This window comes from Taeniopygia guttata, chromosome 2 (assembly GCF_048771995.1).
Source record: "Taeniopygia guttata chromosome 2, bTaeGut7.mat, whole genome shotgun sequence".
NCBI classification, from domain to species: domain Eukaryota; kingdom Metazoa; phylum Chordata; class Aves; order Passeriformes; family Estrildidae; genus Taeniopygia; species Taeniopygia guttata.
Window position 1 is genome coordinate 72,300,444 of NC_133026.1, and position 12,355 is coordinate 72,312,798.

General features: G+C 45.1%; 1 protein-coding gene across 1 annotated transcript in view; it reads left to right on the forward strand.

The window, feature by feature from the left end:
- The window catches only part of RBFA (ribosome binding factor A), a 399,231-nt gene that overhangs the window by 15,302 nt on the left and 371,574 nt on the right, over positions 1–12,355 (forward strand). The window lies entirely within an intron of this gene.

Consider the following 12,355-nt stretch of genomic DNA (forward strand, 5'->3'; position numbering starts at 1 on the left):
TCATTAACCGATGACTATTCTCAACCAACCACAAAGATAATCGGAACCCTATACCTAATTTTCGGTGCCTGAGCCGGAATAGTGGGCACCGCCCTAAGCCTCCTCATTCGAGCAGAGCTAGGTCAACCTGGGGCCCTCCTAGGAGACGACCAAGTGTACAATGCTGTTGTCACGGCCCATGCTTTCATAATGATTTTCTTCATAGTTATACCAATCATAATTGGAGGGTTCGGAAACTGACTAGTACCCCTAATAATTGGAACCCCAGACACAGCATTCCCACGAATAAACAATATAAGCTTCTGACTCCTCCCTCTATCCTTCCTCCTACTACTAACATCTTCAACAGTCGAAGCAGGAGTCGGAACGGGCTGAACAGTGTACCCCCCACTAGCCGGAAACCTAGCCCATGCCGGAGCCTCAGTAGACCTAGCAATTTTCTCACTACATTTAGCAGGTATTTCCTCAATCCTAGGAGCAATCAACTTCATCACAACAGCAATCAACATAAAACCACCCGCCCTATCACAATACCAAACCCCCCTATTCGTATGAACCCTCCTAATCACTGCAGTCCTACTACTCCTATCACATCCTGTTCTTGCCGTCGGGATCACAATACTTCTCACAGATCGCAACCTAAATACAACATTCTTTGACCTCACAGGTGGAGGAGACCCAGTACTATACCAACACCTCTTCTGATTCTTTGATCACCCAGAAGTCTACATTTTAATCCTACTAGTCTTCGGCATCATCTCCCACGTTGTAACCTACTACGCAGGAAAAAAAGAACCATTCAGTTATATGGGAATAGTATGAGATATACTATCCATTGGATTCCTAGGATTCATCGTCTGAGCCCACCATATATTTACAGTAGGAATAGACGTAGATACCCAAGCATACTTCACATCCGCCACTATAATCATTGCCATCCCAACTGGCATCAAAGTATTCAGCTGACTAGCAACACTCCACAGAGGAACAATCAAGTGAGACCCACCAATACTATGAGCCCTAGGATTTATTTTCCTATTTACCATTGGAGGCCTAACTGGAATCGTCCTAGCTAACTCTTCACTAGACATTGCCCTACACGACACCTACGTAGTAGCCCACTTCCACTACGTCCTATCAATAGGAGCGGTATTTGCAATCCTGACAGGATTCACCCACTGATTCCCCCTATTCACAGGATATACGCTTCACTCAACATGAGCCAAAGTACACTTCAGAGTAATATTCGTAGGAGTAAACCAAACGTTCTTCCCCCCCTTCTTAGGCCTAGCTGGCATGCCACGACAATACTCGGACTACCCAGACACCTACACACTATGAAACACTATCTCATCAGTAGGCTCAGTCATCTCCCTAACAGCCGTAATCATACTAGTATTCATTATCTGACAAACCTTTGCATCAAAACAAAAAGTATTACAACCAGAACTAACAAGCACCAACATTGAATGAATTCACGGCTGCCCGCCACCCTTCCACACATTCGAAGAACCAGCCTTCGTCCAAGTCCAAGAAAGGAAGGAATCGAACCCCCATATGTTGGTTTCAAGCCAACCGCATAAACCACCTATGCTTCTTTCTCATAAAGAGGTGCTAGTAGAATAATTACATAGTCTTGTCAAGACTAAATTACAGGTGAAACCCCGGTGCATCTCCACACCCAACCATGGCAAACCACTCACAATTTCACTTCCAAGATGCCTCATCCCCTATTGTAGAAGAACTCATAGGATTCCATGACCACGCACTAATGGTCGCCTTGGCAATCTGCAGCTTAGTCCTTTACCTATTAACCCTCATACTCACAGAAAAACTAACCTCCAACACAGTCAATGCACAAGCAATCGAACTCGTCTGAACAATCCTTCCAGCTATAGTCCTAATCATACTAGCTCTGCCATCCCTATGAATCCTCTACATGATGGACAAGATCAACGAACCAGACCTAACCCTAAAAGCCATCGGCCACCAATGATACTGATCCTATGAATACACTGACTTCAAGAACCTAGCATTCGACTCCTACGTAATTCCCACAACAGACTTACCCCTAGGACATTTCCGCCTACTAGAAGTCGACCATCGAGTCGACCATAATCCCCACAAGCTCCACCATTCAAGTCATCGTCACCGCCAACAATATACTTCACTCATGAGCTGTTCCAAGCCTGGGCATGAAAACCAATGCAATCCCAGGACGCCTAAACCAAACTTCCCTATTTGCGTCCCAACCAGGAGTCTTCTATGGACAATGCTCAGAAATCTGCGTAGACAACCACAGTTTCATACCAATTGTAGCAGAATCCACCCCACTCGCCAGTCCTTAATGATATGCCTCAACTAAACCCAAACCCTTTTATCTTTTTATCATGCTCATTTCATGACTGATCTTCTCCATGATCATCCAACCTAAAATCCTAACATTCATATCAACTAATCCTCCATCTAGTAAAGTTCATACTACACCAAACACCACTCCCTGAACCTGACCATGAACCTGAGCTTCTTCAACCAATTCTCTAGCCCATCCCTCCTAGGAATCCCATTGATCCTCATCTCAATAACATTCCCAGCCCTACTACTACCCTCCATAGATAACCAATGAATCACTAACCGACTCTCAACCCTCCAACTATGATTCATCAATCTAGTCACAAAACAATTAATAACCCCACTACACAAAAAAGGACACAAATGAGCCCTAATCCTAACATCCCTAATAATCTTCCTGCTCCTCATTAACCTACTAGGACTGCTACCCTACACATTCACCCCAACCACCCAACTATCAATAAACCTCGCATTAGCCTTCCCCCTGTGACTCGCCACCCTCCAAACAGGACTACAAAACCAACCCTCTGCCTCCCTAGGACACCTCCTAACAGAAGGAATCCCAACACCACTAATCCCAGCCCTCATCCTAATTGAAACAACAAGCCTACTCATCCAACCACTAGCCCTGGGAGTACAGCTAACAGCCAACCTCACAGCAGGACACCTACTAATCCAACTCATTTCCACAGCCGCAATAGCCCTATCCACAACAATGCCAGCAGTCTCCCTTCTAACCCTACTAGTCTTCTTCCTACTAACCATCCTAGAAGTGGCAGTAGCAATAATTCAAGCCTACGTCTTTGTTCTACTACTAAGCCTCTACCTACAAAAAAACATTTACCTTCAATGGCTCACCAAGCACATTCCTACCACATAGTAGATCCCAGCCCACGACCCATTCTAGGAGCAGCTGCCGCCCTCCTAACCACTTCAGGACTAACAATATGATTCCACTACAACTCCCCACAACTCCTAATCCTAGGCCTACTCTCCACCATCCTAGTCATATTCCAAAGATGATGGGACATCGTACAAGAAAGCACATTCCAAGGTCACCACCCCCCCACCGTCCAAAAAGGCCTGCGATACGGAATAGCCCTCTTCATTACATCAGAAGCCTTCTTCCTAGGCTTCTTCTGAGCCTTCTTCCACTCAAGCTTAGCCCCCACCCCAGAACTAGGAGGACAACGACCACCCGTCGGAATTAAACCACTAAACCCTATAGACGTCCCACTTCTAAATACCGCTATCCTCCTAGCCTCAGGAGTCACCGTTACATGAGCTCACCACAGCATCACAGAAGCCAATCGAAAACAAGCAATCCACACCCTAACCCTAACAGTCCTCCTAGAATTCTACTTCACCGCCCTCCAAGCCATAGAATACTATGAAGCTCCCTTCTCCATCGCTGACGGAGTGTACGGCTCAACCTTCTTTGTTGCCACCGGATTCCATGGCCTACACATAATCATTGGATCCACATTCCTTCTAGTATGCCTACTACGCCTAATTAAATTCCATTTCACACCAAGTCACCACTTTGGCTTTGAAGCAGCAGCATGATACTGACACTTCGTAGGCGTCGTTTGACTGTTCCTATACATCTTTATCTACTGATGAGGATCTTGCTCTTCTAGTATATTAATTACAATCGACTTCAAATCCTTAAAATCTGGTTTAAACCCAGAGAAGAGCAATAAACATAATCATATTCATATTCACCTTATCCATGACCCTAAGTATTTATCCTAATCACATTAAACTTCTGACTCGCCCAAATAAACCCAGACCCAGAAAAACTATCTCCATGCGAATGTGGATTCAACCCCCTACGATCCGCTCGACTACCATTCTCAATCCGCTTCTTCCTAGTAGCCATCCTATTCCTGCTATTTGACTTAGAAATCACCCTACTACTCCCTCTACCATGAGCAGTCCAACTTCAATCCCCCACCACTATCCTAGTATGAGCCTTCACACTCATCCTCCTACTTACACTAGGGCTCATATATGAATGAGCCCAAGGAGGACTAGATTGAGCAGAATAACAGAAAGTTAGTCTAACTAAGACAGTTGATTTCAACTCAACAGATTATAGCTCCAACCCTATAGCTTTCTTTATGTCCTACCTCCACCCAAATTTCTCCTCAGCCTTCACCCTAAGTAGCCTAGGCCTAGCCTTTCACCGCACCCACCTAATCTCTGCCCTACTATGTCTAGAGTGCATAATATTATCCATGTATATTGCCCTAGCCATATGACCAATCCAAATACAATCAACATCCTCTACCCTTCTACCCATCCTCATACTAACATTCTCTGCCTGCGAAGCAGGCACAGGACTAGCCCTACTAGTAGCCTCCACCCGAACCCACAGCTCCGACCATCTACACAACTTCAACCTCCTACAATGCTAAAAATCATCATTCCAACTACAATACTCCTTCCACTGACCTTCCTATCCACACACAAACACCTATGAACTAACATCACCCTGCACAGCTTCCTAATCGCCAGTATCAGCCTTCAATGACTCATCCCCACATACTACCCAAGCAAAGGCCTAACCCCCTGAACTTCCATCGACCAAATCTCCTCCTTACTACTAGTCCTATCGTGCTGACTACTACCACTCATAATCATAGCAAGCCAAAACCACCTAGAACAAGAACCCAGCATCCACAAATGAATCTTCACTACAACAATCATCCTAGCCCAACTATCCATCCTCCTAGCCTTCTCAGCCTCAGAACTAATACTATTCTACATTGCATTCAAAGCAACCCTAATCCTCATCACATGATGAGGCAACCAGCCAGAACGCCTAAATGCTGGCATCTGCCTTCTATTCTACACCCTCGCTAGCTCACTACCCCTGCTAATTGCAATCCTTGACCTACAAAACCAAATTGGCACACTATACCTCCCAATACTCAAACTTTCACACCCTACATTAAACAACTCCTGATCCGGCCTAACCGCAAGTTTAGCTCTCCTACTAGCCTTCATAGTAAAAGCCCCCCTGTATGGCCTACACCTTTGACTTCCTAAAGCCCACGTAGAAGCCCCAATCGCTGTCTCCATACTACTAGCTGCCCTACTCCTGAAACTAGGAGGATGCAGCATTATACGGATCACCATCCTAGTAAACCCATCATCAAATAACCTCCATTACCCTTTCATCACCCTAGCACTATGAGGAGCACTAATAACTAGCGCCATCTGCCTATGACAAATCGACCTAAAATCACTCATTGCCTACTCATCAGTCAACCACATAGGTCTAGTCATAGCCACAACAATAATCCAAACCCAATGAGCATTCTCAGGCGCAATAATGCTAATAACCTCACACGGACTAACCTTCTCAATACTATTCTGCCTAGCCAACACCAATTATGAGCGAACCCACAGCTGAATCCTACTACTCCATGAGGCCTACAACCCCTCCTACCACTTATAGCCACCTGATGACTTCTAGCCAACCTAACAAATATCGCCCTACCACCACCAACAAACCTCATAGCAGAACTAACCATTGTAATCGCACTCTTCAACTGATCCTCCTTCACAATCATTCTTACAGGATCCGCAATCCTACTCACCGCCTCATACATCCTCTACATACTCATAATAACCCAGCGAGGAGCACTCCCATCCCACATTACATCAATCCAAAACTCCTCCACACGAGAACATCTCCTCATAGCCCTACACAAAATCCCCATAATACTACTAATCCTCAAACCCGAACTTATCTCCGGCGTACCCATATGCAAGTATAGTTTCAACCAAAACATTAGACTGTGACTCTAAAAACAGAAGTTAAACCCTTCTTACTTGCCAAGGGGAGGTCAAACCAACAAGAACTGCTAATTCTCGCATCTGAGTATAAAACCTCAGTCCCCTTACTTTCAAAGGATAGAAATAATCCAATGGTTTTAGGAACCATCCACCTTGGTGCAAATCCAAGTGAAAGTAATGGACCTACCACTAGTCCTGAACACACTCATACTCCTAACCCTAGCCACCCTATCCACTCCCATCATCTTCCCCATGCTATCAGACAACCTCAAAACCTCCCCTACTACCATCACAAACACAGTCAAGGCTTCCTTCCTAATCAGCCTAATTTCAATAATAATCTACATCCACTTGGGGACAGAAAGCCTAACTTCTTTCTGGAAATGAAAGTCCATCATAAACTTCAAAATCCCTATCAGCCTAAAAAAAGACTTCTACTCCCTCACCTTCTTCCCAATCGCCCTATTCGTATCATGATCCATCCTATAATTCGCAACATGATACATGGCCTCAGACCCATACATTACAAAATTCTTCACCTACCTACTACTCTTCCTAATCGCAATACTCATCCTAATCTTCGCCTACAACCTATTTGTTCTATTCATTGGATGAGAAGAAGTCAGAATCATATCCTTCCTATTAAATCAGCTGATGACATGGCCGAGCAGAAGCCAACACCACCGCCCTCCAAGCTGTACTCTACAACCGAGTAGGAGGTATCGGACTCATCCTGTGCATAGCATGACTAGCTTCCACCATAAACACCTGAGAAATCTAACAACTCTCCTCCTCATCACAAACCCCTACCCTCCCCCTACTGGGACTCATTCTAGCCACAACAGGCAAATCAGCCCAATTCGGCCTTCACCCATGACTACCAGCTGCCATAGAAGTACCCACCCCCGTATCCACCCTACTACACTCCAGCACAATAGTAGTAGCTGGAATCTTCCTACTAATCCGAACCCACCCCCTATTCAACAAAAATCAAACTGCTTTAACCCTATGCCTTTGCCTGGGAGCCCTATCAACCCTATTTGCAGCTACATGCACTCTTACCCAAAACAGTATCAAAAAAATCATCTCCTTCTCAACCTCAAGCCAACTCGGCCTAATAATAGTCACCATCGGACTTAACCTCCCCGAATTGGCCTTCCTCCACATTTCAACCCACACCTTCTTCAAAGCAATACTCTTCTTATGTTCCGGCTCTATCATCCACAGCCTCAATGGTGAACAAGACATACGAAAAACAGGCGGCCTACAAAAAATACTACCCACAACCACCTCTTGTCTCACTATCAGTAACCTCGCCCTAATAGGAACACCTTTCCTAGCAGGATTCTACTCAAAAGACCAAATCATTGAAAGCCTAAACACATCCTACCTAAACACTTGAGCACTTATCCTAACCCTACTAGCCACATCCTTCATTGCAGTATACACAATCCATATAACCGTGCTAGTACAGACTGGCTTCGTTCGAATTACCCCCTCACCCCAATTAATGAAAACAACCCTGCAGTAACTTCTCCCCTAACTCAACTAGCACTAGGAAGCACTACAGCAGGATTCCTCATCACTTCATTCATTATCTCCACAAAAACCTCACCCACAACCATACCACTATTCATTAAAATCACAGCACTCATGGTTACAGCCCTAGGAATTGCTTTAGCCCTAGAAATCTCAAAAATAACCCAAACTCTAATCCTGACAAAACAAACTACCTTCTCAAACTTCTCCACATCCCTAGGATTCTTTAACCCCCTAATCCACTGTCTCAGCATAACAAACTCCCTAAAAGGAGGCCAAAACATTGCCTCTCACCTAATCAACCTATCCTGATTCAAAATATTTGGCCCAGAAGGATTGGCCAGCCTGCAAGTCATAGCAACCAAAACTGCCACCACCCTACACTCAGGCCAAATCAAAGCCTACTTAGGAACATTCGCTCTATCCATCCTAATTATCCTCACACCCATACACAGAACCAATTAATGGCCCCAAACCTTCGAAAAAACCACAAACTATTAAAAATCATCAATGACGCCTTAATTGACCTCCCTACACGATCAAATATCTCAACATGATGAAATTTCGGGTCACTCCTAGGCATTTGTCTAATTACGCAAATTGTCACAGGCCTGCTGTTAGCCATACACTACACAGCAGACACTTCCCTGGCCTTCTCCTCTGTCACCCACATATGCCGAGACGTACAATTTGGCTGACTAATCTGCAACCTCCACGCAAACGGCGCCTCCTTCTTCTTTATCTGCATCTACCTTCACATCAGCCGAGGAATCTACTATGGCTCATACCTAATTAAAAAAACCTGAAATGTCGGAGTCATCCTCCTCCTAACCCTCATAGCAACTGCCTTCGTAGTTGTTCCTACCCTGAGGACAAATATCATTCTGAGGAGCCACAATAATCACAAACCTATTCTCAGCAATCCTCTACATTGGCCAAACACTAGTAGAATGAGCCTGAGGAGGATTCTCAGTAGACAACCCCACACTAACACGATTCTTTGCTCTCCACTTCCTACTCCCATTCGTCATCGCAGGCCTCACACTAGTTCACCTCACCTTCCTGCACGAAACAGGCTCAAACAACCCATTAAGTATCCCATCAGACTGTTAAAAGATAAAATCCCCTTCCACCCCTACTACACCACAAAATATATACTAGGCTTCGCACTAATATTCTTCCTCCTAGCTTCACTAGCCCCAACCTACTAGGACACACAGAAAACTTCACACCTGCCAATCCCCTAGTAACACCCCCCGACATCAAACCTGAATGATACTTCCTATTCACCTACGCCATCCTACGATCCATCCCAAATAAACTAGGAGGAGTCCTAGCCCTAGCCGCTTCAATCCTAGTCCTATTCTTACTCCCCCTATTCCACACATCCAAACTGCGATCAATAACCTTCCGACCCCTATCCCAAATCCTATTCTGAGCCCTAGTTGCCAACGTCCTAGTACTAACCTGAGTAGGTAGCCAGCCAGCAGAACACCCATTCATCATCATCGGCCAACTAGCCTCATTCACCTACTTCATGATCATCCTAGTTTTATTCCCCCTTGCAGCCGCCCTAGAGAATAAACTACTGAAACTATAATTAACTCTAATAGTTTATAAAAACATTGGTCTTGTAAGCCAAAGATTGAAGACTACGCCCCTTCTTAGAGTTTCTCCACCTCAGAAAGAAAGGATTCAAACCCTCATCACCAACTCCCAAAGCTGGCATTTTTAAACTAAACTACTTTCTGACAACCCTAAACAGCCCGAATAGCCCCCGAGATAACCCCCGCACAAGCTCTAATACCACAAACAAAGTCAACAACAATCCTCACCCACCAATTAAAAGCAACTCCGCCCCCTGTGAATAAAGAACAGCCACCCCACTAAAATCCGACCAAACAGACAACAGACCCCCACTATTCACTGTCCCCTCACCCACCAGCACCCCAGATACATCCCCAACAAGAAGCCTACAATAACTAAATCCATCCCAAAACCATACCCAACAACCCCCCAATCTGCCCATGATTCAGGATAAGGGTCTGCCGCTAGTGAAACCGAATAAACAAACACTACCAACATTCCCCCTAAATAAACCATCACCAGCACCAAAGACATAAAGGAAACCTCCAAATTTACCAATCAACCACACCCAGCAACAGCTGCTACAACCAACCCTATCACCCCATAATAAGAAGATGGATTAGACGCTACCGCCAACCCCCCTAAAACAAAGCACAGCCCTGAAAATAAAACAAATTCTATCATATATTCCTGTCCAGCTTTTCTCTAAGATCTGCGGCCTGAAAAGCCTCTGTTATGGACATTTAACTACAGGAACTCCTAGAATAGCCCCCTCTCCAAAAAGGGACCCCCCCTTCCCCCCCCCCCCACATTTTCCTCCTGACTTTTAGGGTATGTACAAAATGCATTACACTCTTTGCCCCATCAGACAGTCACTGAAATGTAGGCTATCCAATGTCATACGCTATGGCACTCCACCAAAAGCCCAAACATTATCTCCAAACAGATGATGTTCCAACATTTACCCTCTCAGCACATTCTTGCTTCAGGTACCATACAGCCCAAGTGATCCTACCTATGACTGAGCTGCAAGTGTCACCCACAAGACTGGAACCTTCTCTACTATACCCAACCTCCAACCTAGAGAACGAGAAATGTCCCTGTACTCCTTTACATTCTTAAGGTCTACAGAATTCGCCCACCTCCAAGGGAACATGCCAGTCCAACAGCCTTCAAGCACTCCCAAGCCAGAGGACCTGGTTATCTATTGATTGTGTTTCTCACGAGAACTGAGCTTCTCAACTTGTATGTGCTATAGATTCTTGGCTTCAGGCACGTACTTTCCCCCTAGCTGCCGAGCTCAACTTGCTCTTTTGCGCTATTGGTTGTAATTTCAGGGCCGTAACTTGCCTTTAACCTTCTTCCTTGCTCTTCACAGATACAAGTGGTCGGTTGAACACTCCTCCCTATTCTCATTATGTCGGCATACCGACCGTCTACATTTTATTTCTTTTTAGCATATCTTCATTAAACCCTTCAAGAGCATAGCAGGTGATATCTTCCTCTTGACATGTCCATCACATGACCGTCGAACATGTCAATCCCCTAACACCTGGAATGTCATGATTTGATGGATAAGTTGTCGCAAACTTGATACTGATGTACTTTGACCCCATTCATGGAGGGCGCGCCATTTACCTCTTAAGTAGCAGATAGTTTAATGCTCTCTGGACATGCTTATTATTTTACCTTTTTCTAGGAACTTATATTCAAAACCTTATTTTACGCATTTGTTTCTTTTTATCTTGACATTTTCAATCACTTTCATCAAACAATCAGCTGCATTTTCCCTACGTTGTCCAAACTACTTCTCATACATCAACTTTCAATTAACACTCCTCTATATTTCCATTATAACATAAACTAAACAAATCATCATCATCACTTCATCATCAACCCACAAACAACCACAAAAACACTCCTAAAACCTACCAACACTTACCCTTCCTTTTCCCTACCACCCCCTACATCTCCCCACCCTTACTGCCACAAAAATCAAACAAAAACACACACCACAATCATATCCATCAGCCAACAGACCACAAAAACAGCATCTTTGTAGCTTACAAAAAGCATGACACTGAAGATGTCAAGACGGCCGTTGCACACACGCCCAAAGACAAAAGAATTAGTCCTAACCTTACTTTTAGTTTTTGCTAGGAATATACATGCAAGTATCCGCACTCCAGTGTAGATGCCCTAGACACCCCTAAAAGGGTACATAGGAGCGGGCATCAGGCTCACACCCACCGTAGCCCAAGACGCCTTGCAATTGCCACACCCCCACGGGTATTCAGCAGTACTTAATATTAAGCAATGAATGTAAACTTGACTTAGCCATAGCAAATCTAGGGTTGGTAAATCCTGTGCCAGCCACCGCGGTCATACAGGAGACCCAAATTAACTTTATAACGGCATAAAGAGTGGTCACATGTTATCCAAGTAGCTAAGATTAAAAGGCAACTGAGCCGTCACAAGCCCAAGATGCTAGTAAGGCCTCCACATCAAAGAAGATCTTAGAACAATGATTAATTGAACTCCACGAAAACCAGGGCCCAAACTGCCTGGCCCTAAATCTTGATGCTTAACCCTACTCAAGTATCCGCCCAAGAACTACGAGCACTAACGCTTAAAACTCTAAGGACTTGGTGGTGTCCCAAACCCACCTAGAGGAGCCTCTTCTGTAATCGATGATCCACATTATACCTGACCATTCCTGGCCAAAATTCAGCCTACATACCGCTGTCGCCAGCCCACCTCCCCTGAAAGCCCAACAGTGGACGGAATAGCCCTAACCACGCTAATAAGATAGGTCAAGGTATAGCCTATGGAATGGAAGTAATGGGCTACATCTTCGAGATTAGAACATAACGGCAAAGGGACTTGCAACGTTGCTGGTTGGTCATGTGGCGGCCTCGCCTACTGGGCAAGGTGTTGTCAGGCTCCTCCCCGGGGTGATGTCACAGCTCTCGTGAGAGTGCTCAGGGCTGCCCCTGGAGGTGTGAAGAGGCGCAGATGAGCTCCAGGCTGGGCCACGCCCCCACATAAGGTCCCGCCCTTAGCCCCGCCC